This window comes from Ahaetulla prasina, chromosome 3, assembly GCF_028640845.1.
Source record: "Ahaetulla prasina isolate Xishuangbanna chromosome 3, ASM2864084v1, whole genome shotgun sequence".
Taxonomy (NCBI): Eukaryota; Metazoa; Chordata; class Lepidosauria; order Squamata; family Colubridae; genus Ahaetulla; species Ahaetulla prasina.
In genome coordinates this window covers 94,044,532-94,065,210 of record NC_080541.1, presented here as the reverse complement: position 1 = coordinate 94,065,210, position 20,679 = coordinate 94,044,532, and the positions used below count along the sequence as shown (strand labels likewise).

The 20,679-nt window shown below is 37.3% G+C and overlaps 1 protein-coding gene across 1 annotated transcript in view; it reads right to left on the bottom strand.

Annotated features, from left to right (window-relative positions):
- The window catches only part of CDH12 (cadherin 12), a 458,316-nt gene extending 451,392 nt beyond the window's left edge, over positions 1–6,924 (bottom strand). The window contains exon 1 of the mRNA XM_058176923.1: positions 6,852–6,924. The gene's annotated coding sequence lies outside the window, so the exon portion shown is untranslated. The remainder of the gene's footprint in view (positions 1–6,851) is intronic.
- Between the last annotated feature and the right edge of the window lie 13,755 nt (positions 6,925–20,679).

The following is a 20,679-nucleotide window of genomic DNA, read 5'->3' as shown; positions in this document are numbered from 1 at the left end:
GGGCCACGTGCATGCATAGGGGGTGGGGCATATGTAGGGGGCATGTGTGCCTGAGTGGCGGTGGGGAACTTGCGGGGGGAGCTGTCCACGCACTGCATTTTGAGGGAGGTGCATGCTTGTGGATTTGCGTGCACGCGCACATGCTTTGGGCACTCGGTCCGGAAAAGGTTACCCATCACTGCCCTATACGATTTCAGATAAATGGTTGTCCAGTCTCTTCTTAAAAGCCTCCAGTTAACCCCTTGTCCATATAATCCAGCAGGCAGTCCTCACAGTGGCAAAAGGAAACTCAACAGTTTTTCAGAAGATGGCCTTTAGAGGCAGTCACACTGCCATAGCCATCAATCCCCATAATGTCCATGAACTGGTCCAACCCGTTTTGAAGCCAATCAAGCTGATAGCCAGCACCACACCTTGTAATAATAAAGTCCAAAGTTCCACTCTTATTCTATATGTGAAAGACATCATGCCCAATGCACAGGAGAGTTTGTGTTGTGACAGTGCAAAGCATATCATCATATCATCCTTTCCCTTAATATATTTCACTAGTCTGAATACTTTTGCATTTACTTCATTGAGTCACAAATTCACAACCGATAATATGTGCTGGGGGAACGGTTCCTATTATTATCCCAAACTCATGTTGCTTGGATCCAGGATACAGAATCTAAATTAGAAAGTTTATGAAAGTGAAGTGTATCCATTCTTCATCATCTAGGAAATTCTCAATTTGCTGGTTAATTTTATGCTGGTTAATTAAATGGTTAATTAAAAATATTTTTAATTATTCTTTTTTTATAAACTAGCCATTCTAATTGTCCAGACTTTTCAGTCAGAAAATGGGAGGAAACCCCTCATAATGTCATCCATTTTATTCGAAGTGTTTTGAAATTAGATACCTGAAAATTACTAAATAGCTAATTGTATCATGAAACTTTCAAAGCCAAAATATAATTCTGCTTATTCCTAAAACCTGAATAGGTGAGGATAAAGAAACTGATCTCTTGAAGATCTACATTCCCAGGTTAGGTTAGGGTCTGGCAGTAAATGTTAACAGAACAGAATAAAGAGTTGGAAGGAACCTTGGAGGTCTTTTAGTCCAATCTCCTGCTCAGGCAGGAAACCCTGTACAATTTCAGAACAAATGGTTATCCAATCTCTTCTTTAAAACTTCTAGTGTTGGAACATTCACAACTTCTAGAGGCAAGTTCTTCCACTGATTAATTGTTCTAACTGTCAGGAGATTTCTCCTTAGTTCTAGATTGCTTCTTTCCTTGAATAGTTTCCATCCATTGCTTCTTATCCTGCCTTCAGGTGCTTTGGGGAATAGCTTGACTCCCTCTTCTTTGTGGCAACCCGTGAGATATTGGAACAGTGCTATCATGTCACCCCAGTCCTTCTTTTTCATTAAACTAGACATAACCAATTCCAACAAATGCTGTTCATGTGTTTTAGCACCCGGTCCCCTAATCATCTTTGTTGCTCTTCTCTGCACTCTTTCTAGAGTCTCAACATTTTTTTTATTTACATTGTGGCCATCAAAGCTGGATGCAGTATTTCAAGAATAGTCTTACCAAAGTATTATAAAGTGGTATTAACACTTCACGTGACCTTGATTTTATCCCTCTGTTAATGCAGCATTGGGAAAAGGGACTCTCGGTCTGTTCTAGGGATTATATTCAAGGTAGTGGCAATCCCCATGAAAGAACAGGTCTAAGACTTGGTTGTTCTCTTGGTTGTTCTCTTAGACTCCCAATTATTATTGAATGGGAAGAGGTCCTCATCCAGTTTCAGATGATGTGCTAGTTATAGTCTTATCTGAAACAAAAGGATCTAGCAATGATATTCAAAAGGTTGTTCTAGCCTTGACAGCTCTACTTGGCTCAGGTATCTACTTGGCTTGCTATCTCTAGGACTACCATCTCCCACGTGAAACATCCTGATTAGGGATGCTAGGTATCTGAAAAGTGCAATTTGTGGAGGCTTTGCACTATTTTATTTTTGTAAAACAGTGAAACCTGAACTATGTGGCATCATTTTGGAAGTCCAATACCATTCGGTACTATCTGATGACATGGTTTTGCCATATTCTTTAAAAAAATATTTTTGAAGTTTTTATGGTTTTATAGTGCTTTTCCCCCCAAATTTTATTACTGAAAATTGCCAACAATCAAGCACAATAAAACCATAAAAACAACATAGGTAAATAAATAAAATTGCTTGTAGTACATCAATAAATACAGTGATAACAGGTGTTGTGGTCTGCCAGCAGCCTGGGGAGCTGGTAATGAAGTCAGACAGCAATGAGGTTGAGGAATAACATGGGCCAGTCCTGGAGGCTGGGGAAGGCCCGGATGAGGGCTCTGCGTCAGAGGCAGAGATGGGGCCAGGGCCATCTGGGAGTGATGTGTGGACTCCGGAGCCTCTAGAGGCTGACATTAGTGAGGCAGAGGAACAGGAGGAGCCTGCTCCTAATGCATGCATGAGAAGAGCTGCCAGAAGGCAAGAGCAGCTAAAGCAAAGAGGACAACTTGGGAGTAAGGCCAAGAGATGATTGGCCCCTCATATAAGGCTTAAAAGACCAGCAATGGTGTTTGGGCTCTTTGCCGGAAAACAACGTTGATAGCCTTGTTTTGCTGCATTTATTTCTTGTCGGCGTCTTCTGCTTTTGAACTTTTGCCAAGAAAAGCCTTTGACAGTTTGCCTAATTAGACCAAAGTTGGTGATAAGACGAAAGAATTGTGTTAGGAAGAATTTGCTTTGATTTAGTTTGGACTACACTGAGAAATAGCTGTTCTAATAAAGCTTGTTTGTTTTTTAACTGACTGAGTTTACTACTACCTATTTGGGCCTGGGTCACAACAACAGGTTTATTCCTAAAAGAAAACAGCAAAGAGGCCTGGGGATGAGGATAAGGCTAGGGGAAGAAAGACTTAGGAATAATACCATATCATATCTGCTATTACATTTAATATCTAAAACAAATAAATAATAAAGTAAAATGTTAGGATCCTCTTACAGCCCAGAATTGCCTAGATGTCTTGGCAGAACATCAAGAGCTTGAAACACAATTTTTTCTCCAGTCTTATTTGGAAACATGAAGAGATCTCTGAACCTGGAATTTCAACATTCAAATCATGTTCTGGTTTCTGACTATTTCCCCCCAGTTCTTTTCTATTAATTTCACATGCACTGCAATTTTTCATTGGGAATAGCTCAACGATAGAGCATATGCCACACATGTGTAGAATCCTAGATTCAATTCCCACCCTTATCAAGTAAGGCCCCCCAAATGATTTCCATCTGAAATCTTGGGAGCTCTGATGCCAAGTGATGTGGGCAATTGCTTGACAATCTAAAACTTTATAAGCCATTTTAAAATTAATTATGTACAAGGTATCAATTTTTCTATACCAGAAAAAGAAAGGAGCATTGATAGCTTTGTGCTAGGATTTTTCTAAAAAAAGATAAAGGAAAAGGGGGAATAATATAAAGAGTGTCCTATTAATTTTCGCTGAAAAGGAACAGACTATGTTCAAAACTGTCACTGAACATTTCAGAAAGATAAAGAGAAATATTTTAGACAAAGCTTCATATGGAAGTGCATGTTTTAACATATGCATTCTGGAGAGCCTAAATTTTTTTTTTAATGTGTTGAATGAAGAAACAATGCCATCAAAAAAGGAGTGGCGGAGGAGATCTCAAAAATTTGTTTTTATCTTCTGGCCTTTTATCCTATGACTCAGTTACAATCGCTCAACAGATGCTTCCAAATATACATCTCCCTTTAATCAATCTTTTACTTTGTTGTGATGTTTCCCCTGAGACATATTCTCTTGAGCTGTCCTTGATATTTTCATACAAAGCATCCCCTCAAAGGGGGGGTGTCTTGCAAACAGTGATCTGCATTTACTGAAATCAAGGCAAGTAAAACAATGTAAGAGAAATGAATATTTTTGCCCATTATCATTATCCTCTCAAAGCTTAGCTTTTTTAGAAGCCTCATTTCTATCTCTGTGCGTTTTTTTTTTTTTAGTTTTTAGTTACAGAATTGAAAAGTCCTTGAAAGCCCTTTGTTTGAATAATGAAGAAACAAAGCAGTTATTTTCATAGCAAATTTAAAATACTCAGCTTTATACCTTGTTATCTTGAACGAAATGAAACTTGAACATTTCTGTGTACAGATTACTATTGGATATAACCATCCACCTGTCATCAATCTATCTATCTGACATAGGACTCTATAAGGATTAATGCAAACATACTTATCTCGCACAATGAAACATCTGCACAATCTACACCCACACAGTAATTTTGCCTAAAGTAAACTCTTGCTCAGGTCAAGCTGAACTCTTTGTGAATTTATGGAAATCTACATGCAATTTTCTTGGAGTGGTCAATTTTGGAGATTGCTGTTTTGATTTTCCAGTTTTGTATGCATAACTCCTGTACAAACAAAACCAGGTCCCTTCCTGCTTTCTGAGACCAGTCAAAGTCAGAGGTGAAATCTACTTACCTTCCCTACCAATTCGAAAGTGCACACGCCAGTAGTGCATGCGCAGAGGGTAAAAAACAGATTACTTCCTGGTTAAAACCAGGAAGTAACGACAACTGGGTGGGTGGGCAGAGCCTCACGCTGCCATCAGTACCGATTCTCCGAATCACCCGCTGCCATCACTACAAGTTCAGCTGAACCGGTCCAAATCGGTAGCATTTCACCCCTGGTCAAGGTCCAGTAGATGCTGCCACATAGGTGGGCAGAAAGTTGTCTATCTTGGTCTTAAATATTACTATAGTAATGTGAAATAATTCACTTTTAAAATAACATTAAAATGTGATAGGCATTCTCTGACTAATCTTCTACTTGAGGTAGGGAAATCATCTTAAATTAGTTGAATAGTGGGTTGCCTTTACCCAAAAGCAAAGAATGTTATAAATTTCTACAAGTTGTTAAATGGCAAATCCTATCATGTAGATTCTAGCTCATTGGAAAGACTTCCCTGTTTCCTGATCATTTTTCATAGGATTTCTGAGGCCTATTTCTTTATTTGTCTCCCATAAAGATAGTTTCATTATCAGATGAATATAACCTTTGCCATGTAAATGCATACTAAATGATTCGTAGCACCAGAAAAGAATATGGCAGGATTAAGTGAACTAATGACCTACGCTTGATTTTTACAGTTATCCTACAGTAAGATTCAGCACTGAGGCAGCTAAGAATCTTGCTGTACAATCACCTGTTTCCAGTTTTTTCTTTGCATAGGGTCTTTTTCAGAGTTGATCCTGTATTGATCCATTTCTGATTTTGTACAAAAAGGGAAGCTTATAAAAGTAATACTTTCCCCATCTATTCTGAAAAACTAGCTCAGGTTGATGCTCTCTACTCCCTCTACTATAGTCCAAGAATTCTTAGCCAGTCTGGTCATCCAATAAATTATATCTGAAATCTATCAGGTTCTGATACACAGGGAATAGTATTATATTGTACCTTAAAGAAGAAGAAAAGTGTCACTAGTAGATAAGTTGCATATTGACATTGAACATACATTTCAGACCCTGAAGAATCTTTTAGGGACTACATTTTATAAAGTAAGCCACTATTTTAATACACGCAGGGAAGTTACCATCTATTAAAACAAACAATATATTTCCTTGGCCTTAATCATCCAGAATCTTTGCAGCAATTTGCCTGCATTTCTTGTTTAGTTCTTAGGATCTTTTATACACTTATAATATGTTTCTTTGTGAGCATGCATCTCTCTGCAATATCTTTCTGCTTATTATTCACTTAAAGACAATCCCAGATGTAAATGTCCACTCAATGTTAATCAGCCTTCAATTCTTCTTATGATTAGGCCTAGAAACAGGCTAGGTCAGAGATGTCAAACATGCGGTGTCACGCTGTTATCATGTGATGTAACGGGAATTTTTTTCCCTTTTGCTAAACTGGTGTGGGTGTGGCCAGCACTTGACACCTCTGGCCCATGGGCTGTGAGTTTGACAGCTGATCTAGGTGATCTCCTCTGTGTTCAACACTCACTACAGGAAGATACAGCACACCACTTACTAATACTAAGAAATAAGCTGCCAGCCCAAAAAAAAAAAAAAGCAAACCAATGAATAAATCCTACACAGCTTTCCCCAGTATTTTCCATTACAGAGAGAAATAAGTATATAATGCTAAGTTTTATTTACAAGAAATTCAATAGCATTACTGGGAATATCAAGCAAATTTGAAAAGGCGTGAATAGTGACAGTGACAAAGAGGCCTGAATCTTGCCAGGATTCCCAAGTGCAAATTTCTTCCCATCTCAGTGGGAAGATGTTACTGTAGTAATAATATTTTTTTTAACTCAGAAGTTTATAAACTTGTTAATCTGCTTCCCTGAGCTGAGAAGTAAGGGAGGGGATGAAATTTTGAGAAACCACAGTTACAGAAGATAAAATAAATGTGAAGCCTCTCAGCCCTATCATTCTGAATCTGATGCCGGTAGGAATGGAAGCCAATGGCATATTTTGGTTGTAAGCAAAAAAGTATAATCCAATTAGTCCTACATGGCAAATGAAATAACCTGATTGAAACAGAATTGTTAAATAGTTTCAAGATTTTCCCCCCTTCCTTGCTAGCACCATGCAGTGTTCTGCTCTCACTACCCGTTAAGTCTGTGTGCAGCTCAACACCTATCCTCCAATAAAACAGACTGTGTGCATAAACCTGAATGGTTTATTGAAAGAACAGGATATGGTGAAACTGGGTAAAATAAGAATACACACAATGAGAACCAAATACAAGATAGACAGTATTGCTGAACATAGCAATGAATAAATCGAAGCAATTTAAGTCTCACCAGTGATGCTTTGCGTGTGGAATGTGAGTTTGTCCTTGGATGACCATGTGCCACAGATTAAGATAGATTTTTTCTTTGTGCTTCTATCTTCTCCAAATGCTAAAGGAAATGGAGCCTGGCTTCCCAGCATGCACTTGTTATGAGAGTCTGGGCTGATGAGCAATGGGGTGGGGTCAGCTTCAAACAATATAGTATTTTTCTCTCCGGCCACTAAAGAGAGCAACATCTAGAACAACACTAGAGAGCAACATCAGTATATAAAGATTGTATGTTAGAGCACATTTTTCCCTAGATAAAGAGCAAGAACAGTATATAAAAGTTATATTGTGGGGCATGACACAAACTATCATAGAAACACTAAGCCTTGTGCCTAACTTAGGCACCTTGGAGCCGATGATATATATATATCTCAAATATTACCCAGCTCTTAAGATGTAGAGGAGATTGGTGATAGTTGAATGATATTGCTAGGATTGTGTTTGTACTATGTGAATCATTGAAATTTGAAAAGCATATTGGCTGATGAAAAAGTTGAGGCATTGGAAAGGACAAACCTCATAGATGTTAGTGAAGAGATCTTGATACAAGTACTAGAAAATAAAGACCCAGTTTTCTCTCTAGGCTAAAGTCATTGATATATATTTCTGCATTGATTATAGTAAAGGTAAAGGTTCCCCTCGCACATACGTGCTAGTCATTGCCGACTCTAGGGGGCGGTGCTCATCTCTGTTTCAAAGCCGAAGAGCCAGCGCTATCTGAAGATGTCTCCGTGGTCATGTGGCCGGCATGACTCAACGCCAAAGGCGTACGGAATGCTGTTACCTTCCCACCAAAGGTGGTCCCTATTTTTTCTACTTGCATTTGTACGTGCTTTCAATTATATTTTTTTACGTTACCCAAGTCTCTAGAGTTGAGAAGGATACAAACTGTGTAAATAAATATCTACCAGCTAACCCTCAGTCTAATGTTCGTCATTCCAAAGACTGTATTTAACCATGCACTGACCTACCGACTTACTGACCATAACCGGCAAGGTTATGGAAATTGTATGGAAATTATAACTCAGAAATATCAGGGGGGCCACTGTTCCCTGTCTCTTTCAGGAAAGGAAACCCTATTCTTTTTAGGAAAATCAAAGTTGATTACAGATTCTCCTTGCTAAAATGAGTTGTACTGAGGTAATATTTTCAACAGAGGTGTTACAGAATGGAAAGGCAAGTTAATTTGAGGATTGTATTCTCTTCCAGTTGATCTTAAATGGAATTCTATTAGACGAGACAATTAACAACTGTGTGACTGTTTTTAAAATCGCAGAGAATGTATCTGAGCTTTCATTATGCAAATTACAAAATCATTTCTCTAGTCATATAAATTTCCAGGTCACCATCAGTCTACATCAAACGTTCTTAGTAAATTTGAGTACTGCTTCTGTGTGTATGTTTTGAAATCAAACTACTGTTAGTAATAACTGTAGGGAACTATAGTAACATCAATATGTATGTTGAAAATTCAAAATACACTAACCATGCTTCATATCTAAATGATCTCGGCTTTATTTTCTTAGCTTCTGTTTACACACACAAAATCTACAGAGCAAGTGAGATGGCACTGGGAAGGGAAGATGTTTCTCAGACTAAGGTCACAACCTTGTTTGCTTCTATGGGGAAAAATGTGAAGAATGTAGAAATTCTATAGTAACTTAAGGAGGAGGGGATAAGGAATGTAAATATAGAATTGGGTTAGTTGGAAGAAAATGCAGGAACATGGTGCATGGTTTTTGAATCTATTTCTATAGAGTGGATTTTTATAGAGAGAAGACTTTTATAGAGAGAGGATTCTTAACAGCTAGTGAGAATTGAGTCATCACCTTAATAGGCCTTTAGTCTGCTTACAATAAAACTTAAGCTACATCTGTGTTATGTCTCATTGTTTAAGACGATATAACAATTCAATTCTTAAAATTGGTCAGCTTTAAAGAATGAATCAATGAAATAAACTTATGGCACAACTGTAGATTAACTCGGACCACCTTGATACAGTAAGTAGACCATGTGTTACTATCTTTTTTCAAGAGACTAAAGAAAAAACAACAACTGATGACATTTTTTTTTACTTGTATGGCCTACAATAATACAATATAAGGCTGACCAGGTAGCAATGCATAGTTTAAACAGCTTTCCCAATATAGTGCCCTCCTGATATGCTGGGAATATAATTTTCAGAAATCCCAGGCTTTAGAGACAATTCTGGGAAATGCAGATATACAAACCTGGAAAAGTCCATATTGCAGAAAGATGGTTTAAATTTCCATTTATTGGGTGCTCCCCAAACCTCATGCTCTTGATTTGCTACCAGAACACAACGGAGAAAGAATAGTTTGTCTAGATAGATAGATAGATAGATAGATAGATAGATAGATAGATAGATAAATATAGATAGATATAGATATAGATATGTTTTCTGAGGTTTTCGCTCTATATTGTGCATGTTATATAACATGCAAAGCAGTTATATAACACACAATGATGAATGGTAGGATTTGACTGAGAGTAAAAAGATACCCAATTTCCTGTGGGATATAAAGATGTGGTGATTTTTAAAAAAAAAAATTTAACATGCTTTCTGAGAATTCTGGAAGTTAATTTCCCAATATATTTGAGAAACTCCAAGTTGGGGAAGGCTGCAAGTGCCTAACTACATTGGTGCAGATTACAAAACTTTAAATTATGAATGAGGAAACTCTTTGCATTCCTGAGCAATGGGACTCTCCAACATTACAAACTCAATTATTACACATATGAATATTTTATATATTAAATTTCATAAGTTCTGCCTGAGTAAACCGAGCAACCGAATTAAAATTTGATTTATAATTAAAAACGTATCAATCAGTTCAGCACAGACACTTCTTTATGATATTATTCGATCTTTTGACTCTCATTTAACAAAGTCTGAGGTAATCTGTCAGGTAATAGCAGCCATCAGTTCCATGAAGAAACAATTGTTTGCCATGGCATAGTGAACATCTATAACCCATCAGCATAATGATTTATTACATTCATGATATATGTATTACACCAGGAAACAGCAGATACACAGTGGTGCATTAAGCCTCCCATTAAATAGATTTGACATTTAAATAGTTCAGCACTTTAGGTGCCTGGATGGATTTACCTCCACCCAGAGGAGAAATCCAGCAGGTTCTGACAGGTTCTGAAGAACTGGTAGCGGAAATTTTGAGTAGTTCAAAGAACCGGCAATTATCACCTCTGGCTGGCCCCAGAATGTGGTGGGAATTGAGATTTTGCAGTATCCTTCCCCTCCCATGCCCACCAAGCCACGCCCACAGAACAGGTAGTAAAAAAATTGAATTTCACCATTGCCTCCACTTTTACTTTCAATAATTAGATAAAGTGTAATGGAAGGAAGGAAGGAAGGAAGGAAGGAAGGAAGGAAGGAAGGAAGGAAGGAAGGATATTGCTTTACAGGTACTTTTGCATAATTCATCATTCTTGTCTCCTGTTTTTGTAACTGATAAACAAAGCCCATTATTATCAGTTGCAAACTGAGTAAACCTTGATAACTGATGGCTATATTTAAATTCACCAATACTTGAGAACGGTCCTACTGTTGTAGATGGAGACATGTAGATTTGGTTCTTAGATTAATTGAAACCTACCATGCTATTTTATACATGTCAAATTAGAATTGAATCCCATTGAATCATTCCCCCCCATTCTAAATGCTAGATTAAGCAGAGCTTCTCCTTCATCTTGCCATTTTCTTTTTTAGAAAGCTGCCTTCTGTATTTTTGGGGACACACTGGCTCTGAATTTTTACAGATCTCAAGAACAAAGCTTTCATAGTCAGAGCATTTTTCCCCGAGTGCAGATGGAATGGCAAAGAAGTGCTAGCAGGAGGTCTGAAGCATCTCTTCCTAAGCATTTTCTAAATATACCAATTAACTCCCATTAAAAAACATGTATCCAGCATCTTTTTTTCATGAGGTACACAAGTGACTAAAATGATAAGCATCAAGAACCCATGGACTACAATTAACCGCTTTGTATCAAATAGTAATAGTAAGGGCTGATTTTGAAAGCTTGGTAAAAACTAACATTTTTAATTAAAAATACAATATTTCCTAGCCAACAAATCACTGGCAGTTCTGATTCAGAGAAATTATGTTTGTGTGTTCATGTGTGTGCATCTATATATTCCAAAAATTAGGGATCTCAATTAAGAGGATGAGCAGAAAACAAAGAGAATTAATCCTCCCATTTAACTTCTGTTGTGCAATGACAGTTAACAAATACTTGGTTCTTTTTCGGGCAAACATCCTCCTGTGCACATCTTAATTACTACTGGATTCAGTTGCATTTGCCACTGAAAGAGAAAGAGGCTAAATAATGACCAGCAACTGACTATAATTCTACTGTATATAATTCTGTATACTGTAGTCTCATACCACATTTGAAGTTTGGATTTCTCTTAACATGAGGGTGTTTTAATACATTAGGTCTTGCCTGGCTTGTTAATAAAGAGAGGATTTTTTTAAAAAAATTAGAAACTCTTGCTAATTGTTTATTCTGACAGGAATCTTATTATCCTGGCTATTTTTGTTAATTATTTCATCTCGACTTGATTTTAATACTGGGTTTGATCATTTTTATATGCAATGCTAATCTACTATCACTTTGAACTTTTTACTCGGTTTTATATAGTTTGGAAATCCCTTTTCTATCATTCTTTTTGTTTTCATGTTTCTTCTGTGTATGTTTTTAAGAAGGAGGGAGGGAGGGAGGGAGGGAGGGAGGAAGGAAGGAAGGAACGAAGGAAGGAAGGAAGGAAGGAGGGAGGGAGGGAGGGAGGGAGGGAAGTGAGGAGGAGGAGAAATGATTGATAACTGAAATATTTCTATGTTGGAACTGATAGCTTGAACTGGGTCTATAGAGAACTGCCTATAGAGTACTTAATGTTGTGCCACATACAATAGTTTGGGTTTGGGTGTTCTCTCTCTCTCTCCCCCAGAGTCCCTTTTTATTTTATGGGGAGGGGAGGACATTTCCTTGTACAATATTGCCTTCAACAGCCTTCAGCTCCCAGATTTTCCTTGCCTCAATTAATGCAGAAGGGAAGGCCTTTTCAGATCAGGAAGACTAGGAAAGGAATAGGATGATGGAGAGACTTGGAACAAACATCAACAATGTCAGCATGCTCTATCAACTTAACTTAATACTATAACATATTTTAGGGGTAGGGCTTATATTAGGCGCAGGTGTAAAAAGCATGCTAGGGTTTATTTTTGGGGAAACATCATTCTCTCTCTCTCTCTCTCTCTCTCTCTCTCTTTCACACACACACACACACACACACACACTCTATAGGGAAAAATGACAAAATGAGGGAAAAATTAAACCTCTTCTATGAACAAGAGAAAACTATTTTGGAAATTAGAGATGAAATTTTAGCACAGTATTTAGAAGATATACCTATAAATTAGAAGACAGTTTTTCAAATTTAGTTCCATGGAATCCTAGGGTTCTGTGAGAGACTAGAGGCAAAATAAGTTCATTTGAATGCAACCCATTTTCTATCATTAGAGCTTGAGCTAAAGGTTTTGTTACTGTAACCTTACAGTAAAGGAAACTTTACAACTCATGGTTTGTCCTTTTTGTCTGTGCTGTCTTAAAAAGTTGACATCAGTTTTGCAAGTCTGAATGCCGGTCTCCCCTTCTTTACTTGTGCTTTATAAGAAACTAGGAAGAGTCCTTTCTGAGGCAGTTTCCATGCCCCTGCAGACGGAGGTAACTTTGCATGATTTTATCTATGCATCCTCCTGTCTCATTTCCATATCTGTCTCATAAGGTCATTTCCATCTATCCTTACACAATGGCAAATGGCCAAAAAAGTTGCATGCACACGGAGATGAAGTTACAGGAATGAAACAAGACTCAAAAGAGATTCCTCAGAAGCAATCAAAGAGGAAGCATAAAAGTATTGATTGTGTATTTTTTCCCTCTGCTTCTGTATCTCATGCATATCCCAGAGGATCTATGAGTTAAAGTTGGTTGGTAAATAAACATTCCTTTTGACAAGCCAGTTGTGAAACTTAGCCCCAGCACATTAATGCAAAAAGTTATTTTGATTAATATGTAGGCTGGCATTGCTAAACTTGTGAAGCTACAACACTATAGATATGTGGATTTATTTTAGCCAGAGAATCCAAAATCCATCATAAATTCAACAACAGGGAAAACATTTTGCCAGAAATATGCATTCCACTACAAAATTCACTTAATACATCTTCTTTTAATTCCACTATTTTAAACCATTTTTTTTCCTTTCATATTTTCAGAACTCTTTTTACCTGACAAAGAGAAACAGATGCTCATAGTTGAGAAATATGTCTTCCACGATTAAAAAAAGATTTACACAGTATCAAAAATAATCAGCAAGCTTCTTAAATCTGCAAACAAATGTTTAAACATAATGAATTGTGTTTATCTAGTGCTAAAAAAAAAAAGCTTTGCCTTATTTAGAGTTATTCTAGAAAATATAAATTCACTATTTCTGAAGGACATTCTGATTTTCTGTCCAGTTTCATTTATGGAACAAATTTCATGCATATTTTTGCCACATAATTGTTTCCTTTCAATTTTAAATTAAATTGGACAGGAAGGAGGGAGTGTTGCTATTATTTACTGAACCATCAGAATGGATTATACCAATGGCCTATAATATAGTATGGTTGATGATTTTATTATCTCCTTTATTAATATTAATAAAAGATTAAAACTTTCTGTTCCATTATTCATTAGCCATACAAATTCAGTTATTCAGTACTTTGTAATATTCAATTACAAAAAGAAATACAGATGGTAAAATAGTATAGGATACTGCAATATTTTCAACTCCCTTTATTAGAATTTATTTTATGGGCCTTTAACTAAGAAGCACAGTTTACTTATCTATTCAAAGTTTCTTTAAATTCTTACAGTTTTAATTGATCCACCAGCATGCCTACTGTCCCTGTCCTAATATTCCTTTTTACTTCTACTCTTTTCATGTATTCAAATTATGTTTATACTTTTACCTGTTCTCTTATATATGGCTTGACAAATAAAACAAACAAACAAACAAACAAACAAACAAAAGATTCTATGTCCTGCAGCAACTAAGACCATTCTTTAATTCATCCAAGACTTTAGTTATGCTATTAAAATAAAAGCTTAGTTATAATGCTAAGCAGTTGATGGTATGTGTACAAAGCTTGTGTTGCACAGCACACATAGATGTTCAAGCAGTTTTTTTAAATGTATAATTTCATTTATTTGCTATAAAAATAACAAGAACTATACTTAAAAAAAACTTCATACACCGTTTCCATCACATTCTGGCAAATCTGAATGTAAACTAGGTTGCTATTCCAAGTTATCCATCAAAGTTTGAAATGGAGAATAAGTTTTTGTATCAAAAGATAAATATTCTATGGGCTGCTGGAACACATTTCTTCTTGCAGGATCTGAGCTGGGGTGCTATTTAGCAGATTCTGACAGGTTCTGGAGAACAGGTAGTGAAAATTTTGAGTAGTTTGGAAAACCGACAAAAACCACCTCTGGCTGGCCCCAGAGTGGAGTGGGAATGGAGATATTGCAATATCCTTCCATCAGGAGTGGGATGGGAATGGAGATTTTGCAGTATCCTTCCCCTGGAGTGGGGTGGGAATGGAGATTTTGCAGTATCTTTCCCCTGGAGTGGGATGGGAATGGAGATTTTGCAGTATTCTTCCCCTGCCACGCCCACTAAGCCACGCCCACAGAAATAGAGGGATAGAGGGAGCCCCTCGTGGCTCCCATGTGACACCTCTCCTGCGCAGACTGTACTGGCTACCTGTGGCCTTCCGGGTGCGCTTCAAGGTTTTGGTAATTATCTTCAAAGCGCTCCATGGCATAGGGCCGGGTTACTTACGGGACCGTCTGCTGCCACCGATTGCCTCTCACCGACCCGTGCGCTCTCACAGGGAGGGACTCCTCAGGGTGCCATCAGCCAGGCAGTGCCGACTGGCGACACCCAGGGGAAGGGCCTTTTCTGTGGGGGCTCCCACCCTCTGGAACGAACTTCCCCCAGGACTTCGCCAACTTCCTGACCTTCGAACCTTCCGCTGCGAGCTTAAGACACATCTATTTATTTGCGCAGGACTGGACTAGAATTTTTGAATTTTTAAATTTTGAATTTGGTTTTAATGGGGTTTTATTATTTGTGTTTCTATTTTAAATATTCGACCTTATTTAATAAGTTTTTTAATTGTTGTTTTATCCTGTATTTATATGTATGTTTTATTCTGGCTGGAAACCGCCCTGAGTCCCTAGGGAGATAGGGCAGTATAAAAATACGAAAAATAAATAAATAAATAAATAAATACAAAAAAATTGTATTCCACCACTGATCTGAGCCATTTTTAACATTCATGTGGATAGTGATGGGAGGAGGCTGAGACTGGAAAGGAACTTCATCTCTGTTTTGCCTTAGTTAAAGTGTCTGAAGAAATGTGAGTATGATGGAAAATATGAATGATGTTATTTATTAACTCTCATTTTCTCAAATCTTACAATACAGCAACTCTATTAAATGACAATCCCAAAATGGATTTAGGAAGTAGGTGCTCATTCTTTTTCTACTCTTTATGAAGTCACTTGTTCATTGCTAACTAGCCTTAATTTTTTTCCATTGTATGATCACCTACCATCCAAATTCCCCTATTCTAACAGGCATTTTCTCTTTTCCTCCAAATTGTATCTGCATTCTTTTTATAAATCTCCCCCACTTCAAATTTTGTCAGAGGTTGGCTGAAACAGTCATGAATTAAAGAATATATTTCTGTATAATATCCATTGTATAAATAATAAAACATGATGCATATTAACAAATAATTTTATTGACTTATCAGAGCAAAGGAGAAAAGGCAGCTGAATTAAACATTTTTTAAAAAAAAAACCAGACTAATGGAGGAGACGGAAAAGGAAATGAAGAAGCAACTTCTCCTTCATGGACTTATTTAGTTAATTTAAGGACCTTAACTGGTCAACTGAGTTGTTCTTTCAAATATAGTTTTGCTTAGTGGTGAAATCCATTTTTTTTACTACTGGTTCTGTGGGTGTGTCTTGGTGGGCTTGGCAGGAGAAGGGTACTGCAAAATCTCCATTCCCACCCCACTCTGGGGCCAGCCAGAGGCAGTGTTTGCCAGTTCTCCGAAATACTCAAAATTTCCGCTACCAGTTCTCTGAACTGATCAAAATTTCCAGTACCAGTTCTCCAGAACCTGTCAGAACCTGCTGGATTTTAACCCTGGTTTTGCTCCTCGTTTTTCCATATTTTACTTTTTTAAAAGACTTAATAGTGCATACTTAGTTTGGTGAAGTCCTGTTACATTAAAGCAGTTTACTTTTTTTTCCCCAGGCCTTGCTTGCCTGATCTGATCCAGCAAGATTCTTCCTTTACATTAAATGTGATTAAGGAAATGAGGAACAATCTGGGATCCTATAGCTTATACTGAATTGTAATACCCAGAATTCTTAGCTGGGATAAGGGCAATGAATACTCAGAGCTTAAATGCAACATCCTCGGGAAGGTCCAGGTTTCCAGGAATTGCATATCTTTTTAACATGTAGGAAATTTTTTGTATGTATGTATGCATGGATGCATGCATGTTTATCTGATTTATACATTATCTTACTCCTACAATCTTTTCAGTATGTCTGAGAGTATTAATCCAAAAATTATTCTTTCAGTTTTTTACCATTTCTTTTTTCATTACTCCACTATCTCTCAGCCTTGTAATACTAGAAGTGTCATTTCAAAGAGGCTCCACAGAGGTATTTCTTCCTCTATTCTGTGAGGTACAGTGAATATGTCATTCAAATGTTCTGCTTCACCATTCAGTTTAATTCCTAATGCAGTTTCCTGTGTCGCTTTGAAGACTATTTTTTCCCCCACATTGAGGCTGGGCATAGGAGGAGGTGGTTCAACTCAGCATTGAGGATTGTGAAGTCACAATGCTGTATTTATACTAGACAGCACATACTAACATGCCTGCGACTAAATACACTTCCCCTTTCTGATGTAGTCACTTCGCTGATTATTATTCTCAGCAGACACTCTATGTAGTTTCCTGCTGTTTGCGTTAATCCAAAATTTGTTTAATTCTCAGCTTGATTTAGTTCTGTCTGATTTCTGAATATCTTATTCCTCTCTGTGTTCAGCTTTTATATATCTCTTATCCCTTCTCTATTTTTCCTTCCCAGGTTCATAATCCACCAAAATGACACAGTACAATAAAATGGCATTACTGAGAAGATTGGGTAGCCAGACATATGCCTCAGTTTTAAGATGGTTGTATCTGTTCCCTGTACTAAAAGAAGACAAAATTGACTGCTGGATTATGAAAAAGAAGGGAAATACTTGCTATCATCAAAATTCCAAAGGATTGTTGCAGGAAAATTAAGAAGGGGACTCTAAATAATCACTTTTTGCTTGAAATTTGGGACAATCTGAATTATCCTATTCAGTAAAATGAAATAATCAAGAATTCTTAAGGAAAATTAAATATAAGAGTCACTATAGGGATGAAGGATGAATAACTGATATTCAAACCACCTTGTTTTCTTTCTGCTATACCCAGTGCAAGGAATAACAGCCTACAAAAACCATTGTCTTCATCTATTGCTTGCATAATACACCCCTTATATATTAAGCACTTATGAATTACACTTTACAAGCAGTCTTATTCATATTGTTACTTTCCAGAGAAATGGTTCTTGCAGTGATATGTGACAAATAATGCTGATTTGGTTGGTAATTACAGGCAGGGAATTCATTTATGGTTCTGCAAAACTCCAAGCATGTGAAAAAAAGCTTTAAAAAAAACCCTGGAGGTTATATTGGCAAGGGGACAGACAAACTGCAAACACAGGAGCGGTGTGAAAGATAATGAGTTTATATCATCCATAATGTTCTATAGGGTTGGCTGTATCAACTCATTCTGGTCCAGATTGCAGCTTGTTAGCTAGCATAAGTTTCAGGGAAGATATTACAGGGGTTTTGAAGAACTCAGCTAGTTGCCAATTCATTCTGGAAAGAATTCAGAAGACTGGCTCTGACCTTTAAAGCATTCCACTGGCAACTCTATCAGGTTATATCTCCTCCAGTATTTGCTGTTATTCGTTAAGATCTTAAAAGGTAAATGAGCTAAGACACAATCGTCACTGAAGATGAGGCTGAAGACTATAGGGACAAAGGCTTTTCCCTCTCTGATAGTGCCTTTCAAACAAGTTTTTCTCAGAAGGAAGGCTCAGGTAAGCTATTTAATCAGGGTTTTTGGAAGACCAATGAAAAGGTTTCTGTATCTCCTAAGCTTAGGAAAAATGGAACAACCATAACAAAAGCTGGCTGCCTTTTTCGCATAGCAATTGTGTTGCTCTTTTAGATTAGTATCATGTAGCCTTTAATGCTGTCTCTTACGGCTGCAACATTTGATAATGTAAATTTCAAACTTACATCATGTTTGTAATGAAACCAAACAAGCACAGCTTTTCCCTTCTCTCAAAATGTGACACCCCTGATAATTTTGCTGCCATAAATGATCCTGTCCATAGAATAACTACAAGATGAAAACAGTACTTATCTAATCAACTGTTTGATGAAGGTCACTATTCTTATTAAGCATATGAAGATAAAAATATGGATTGTACATAGACACAAACTGAAGCTGCTAATTCAGTGATACAGAATTATACACTGAAAAATTCAAAGTTCTTCAGCCTTTTGTTGTTAGTTGCGAAGTCGTGTCCGACCCATTGCGACCCCATGGACAACATTCCTCCAGGCCTTCCTGTCTTCTACCATCCTCTGAAGTCCATTTAAACTCATGCCTACTGCTTCAGTGACTCCATCCAGCCACCTCGTTCTCTGTCATCCCGTTCTTCTTTTGCCCTCAATCTTTCCCAGCTTTAGGCTCTTCTCCAGTGCGTCTTTCTTTCTCATTAGGTGGCCAAAGTATTTCAGTTTCATCTTCAGGATCTGGCCTTCTAAAGAGCAGTCAGGGTTGATCTCCTCTAGAACTGACTTGTTTGTTCACCTTGCAGTCCAAGGGACTCACAGGAGTCTTCTCCAGCACCAGAGTTCAAAGGCTTCGATTCTTCAGCCTAAACGATATCTATATTGGATGCACAACTTTGTTCTTCATATGTTTATCCTTTATTTTCCACAGCTGTGGGTGTGTGCATGTATGGCTGTATTGCAAATTGCAATTCCAAATTAAAATCAGTGCTATTCAAATCACTCAAATGGTAACTTTATTCTTTATATGTGTTCATCGAAAATCAAACCCTAATCCTAATCTTGGGTTCCCTTCATCATCCCCTTAGCAATGTTTTATAGAAAAGTGTGATTGAGAAAGATTAGTCTATTTTAATTTAATTTAATTTTACTATTCCTGGAGGTCAATTTAAGGCAAGGAGTTCTATATAGATAATAACTAATTTACTACATCTGCTGAACATATCTGAAATTTCTCATACCGTATACTTTTATACCTGTCTAGAATTATCTGAGATGCTGAAGACTTTTTTTTCCTTTGGGGAAAATACTGATTCGGAAATATTGCATTTTCTTAAAGTATGATGCTGAAAACACAGAAGCACAGTGTATAACAATAGCAATAGCACTTAGAATTCTATATCGTTTCATATTGCTTTATAGCCCTCTCTAAGCTGTTTATAAATCAGCATATTTCCCCCAACAATCTGGGTCCTCATTTTACCAACCTCAGAAGGATGGAAGGCTGAGTCAACCAACATTGAGTCAGTCAGGGTCAAACTCCTGGCAGTGGGCAAAGTTAGCCTGCAAACAGAAAGCAGCAGGTGAAGCTAAGCAGAATTACATCAGATAACTGTACAATTAGCACAGCCCCCCACCTAAGGCTTTGTGCTGTCCCCACTTCTCTTCTCTCTGTAAACCAATGATTGCATCTTTAATGATCCATCTGTTAAACTACTGAAGTTCGCAGATGACACAACAGTGATTGGTTTCATTCGAGACAATGATGAATCCAAATACAGATGGGAGTTTGAACAACTAGTCTTGTGGTGTGACCAGAACAATCTGGAACTGAACACACTCAAAACAATAGAAATGCTGGTAGACTTTAGGAGAAACTCTTCCATACTTCCACGTCTCAAAATACTAGACAACACAATATCAACAGTAGAGACCTTCAAATTTCTAGGTTCTATCATACCGCAAGATCTAAAATGGACAGCTAACATCAAAAAATTGTCATCAAAAAAGCACAACAAAGATTGTTATTTCTGCGCCAACTCAGAAAGCTCAAACTACCCAAGGAGTTACAGTTCTACAGAGGAATTATTGAGTCGGTCATCTGCACCTCTATAACTGTCTGGTTTGGTTCTGCAACACAGACTTCAGAGGATAATTAGAACTGCAGAAAAAACAATTACTACCAACCTGTCTTCCATTGAGGACCTGTATACTGCATGAGTCAAAAAGAGGGCTATGAAAATATTTACAGACCCCCCACATTCTGGACATAAACTGTTTCAACTCCTATCCTCAAAACGACGCTATAGAACACTGCACACCAGAACAACTAGACACAAGAACACTTTTTTCATGAATGCCATCACTCTGCTAATCAAATAATTCCCTCAACACTGTCAAACTATTTACTAAGTATGCACTACTATTAATCTTCTCATCGTTCTCACCACCCATCTCCTTCCACTTATGACTGTATGACTGTAATTTTGCT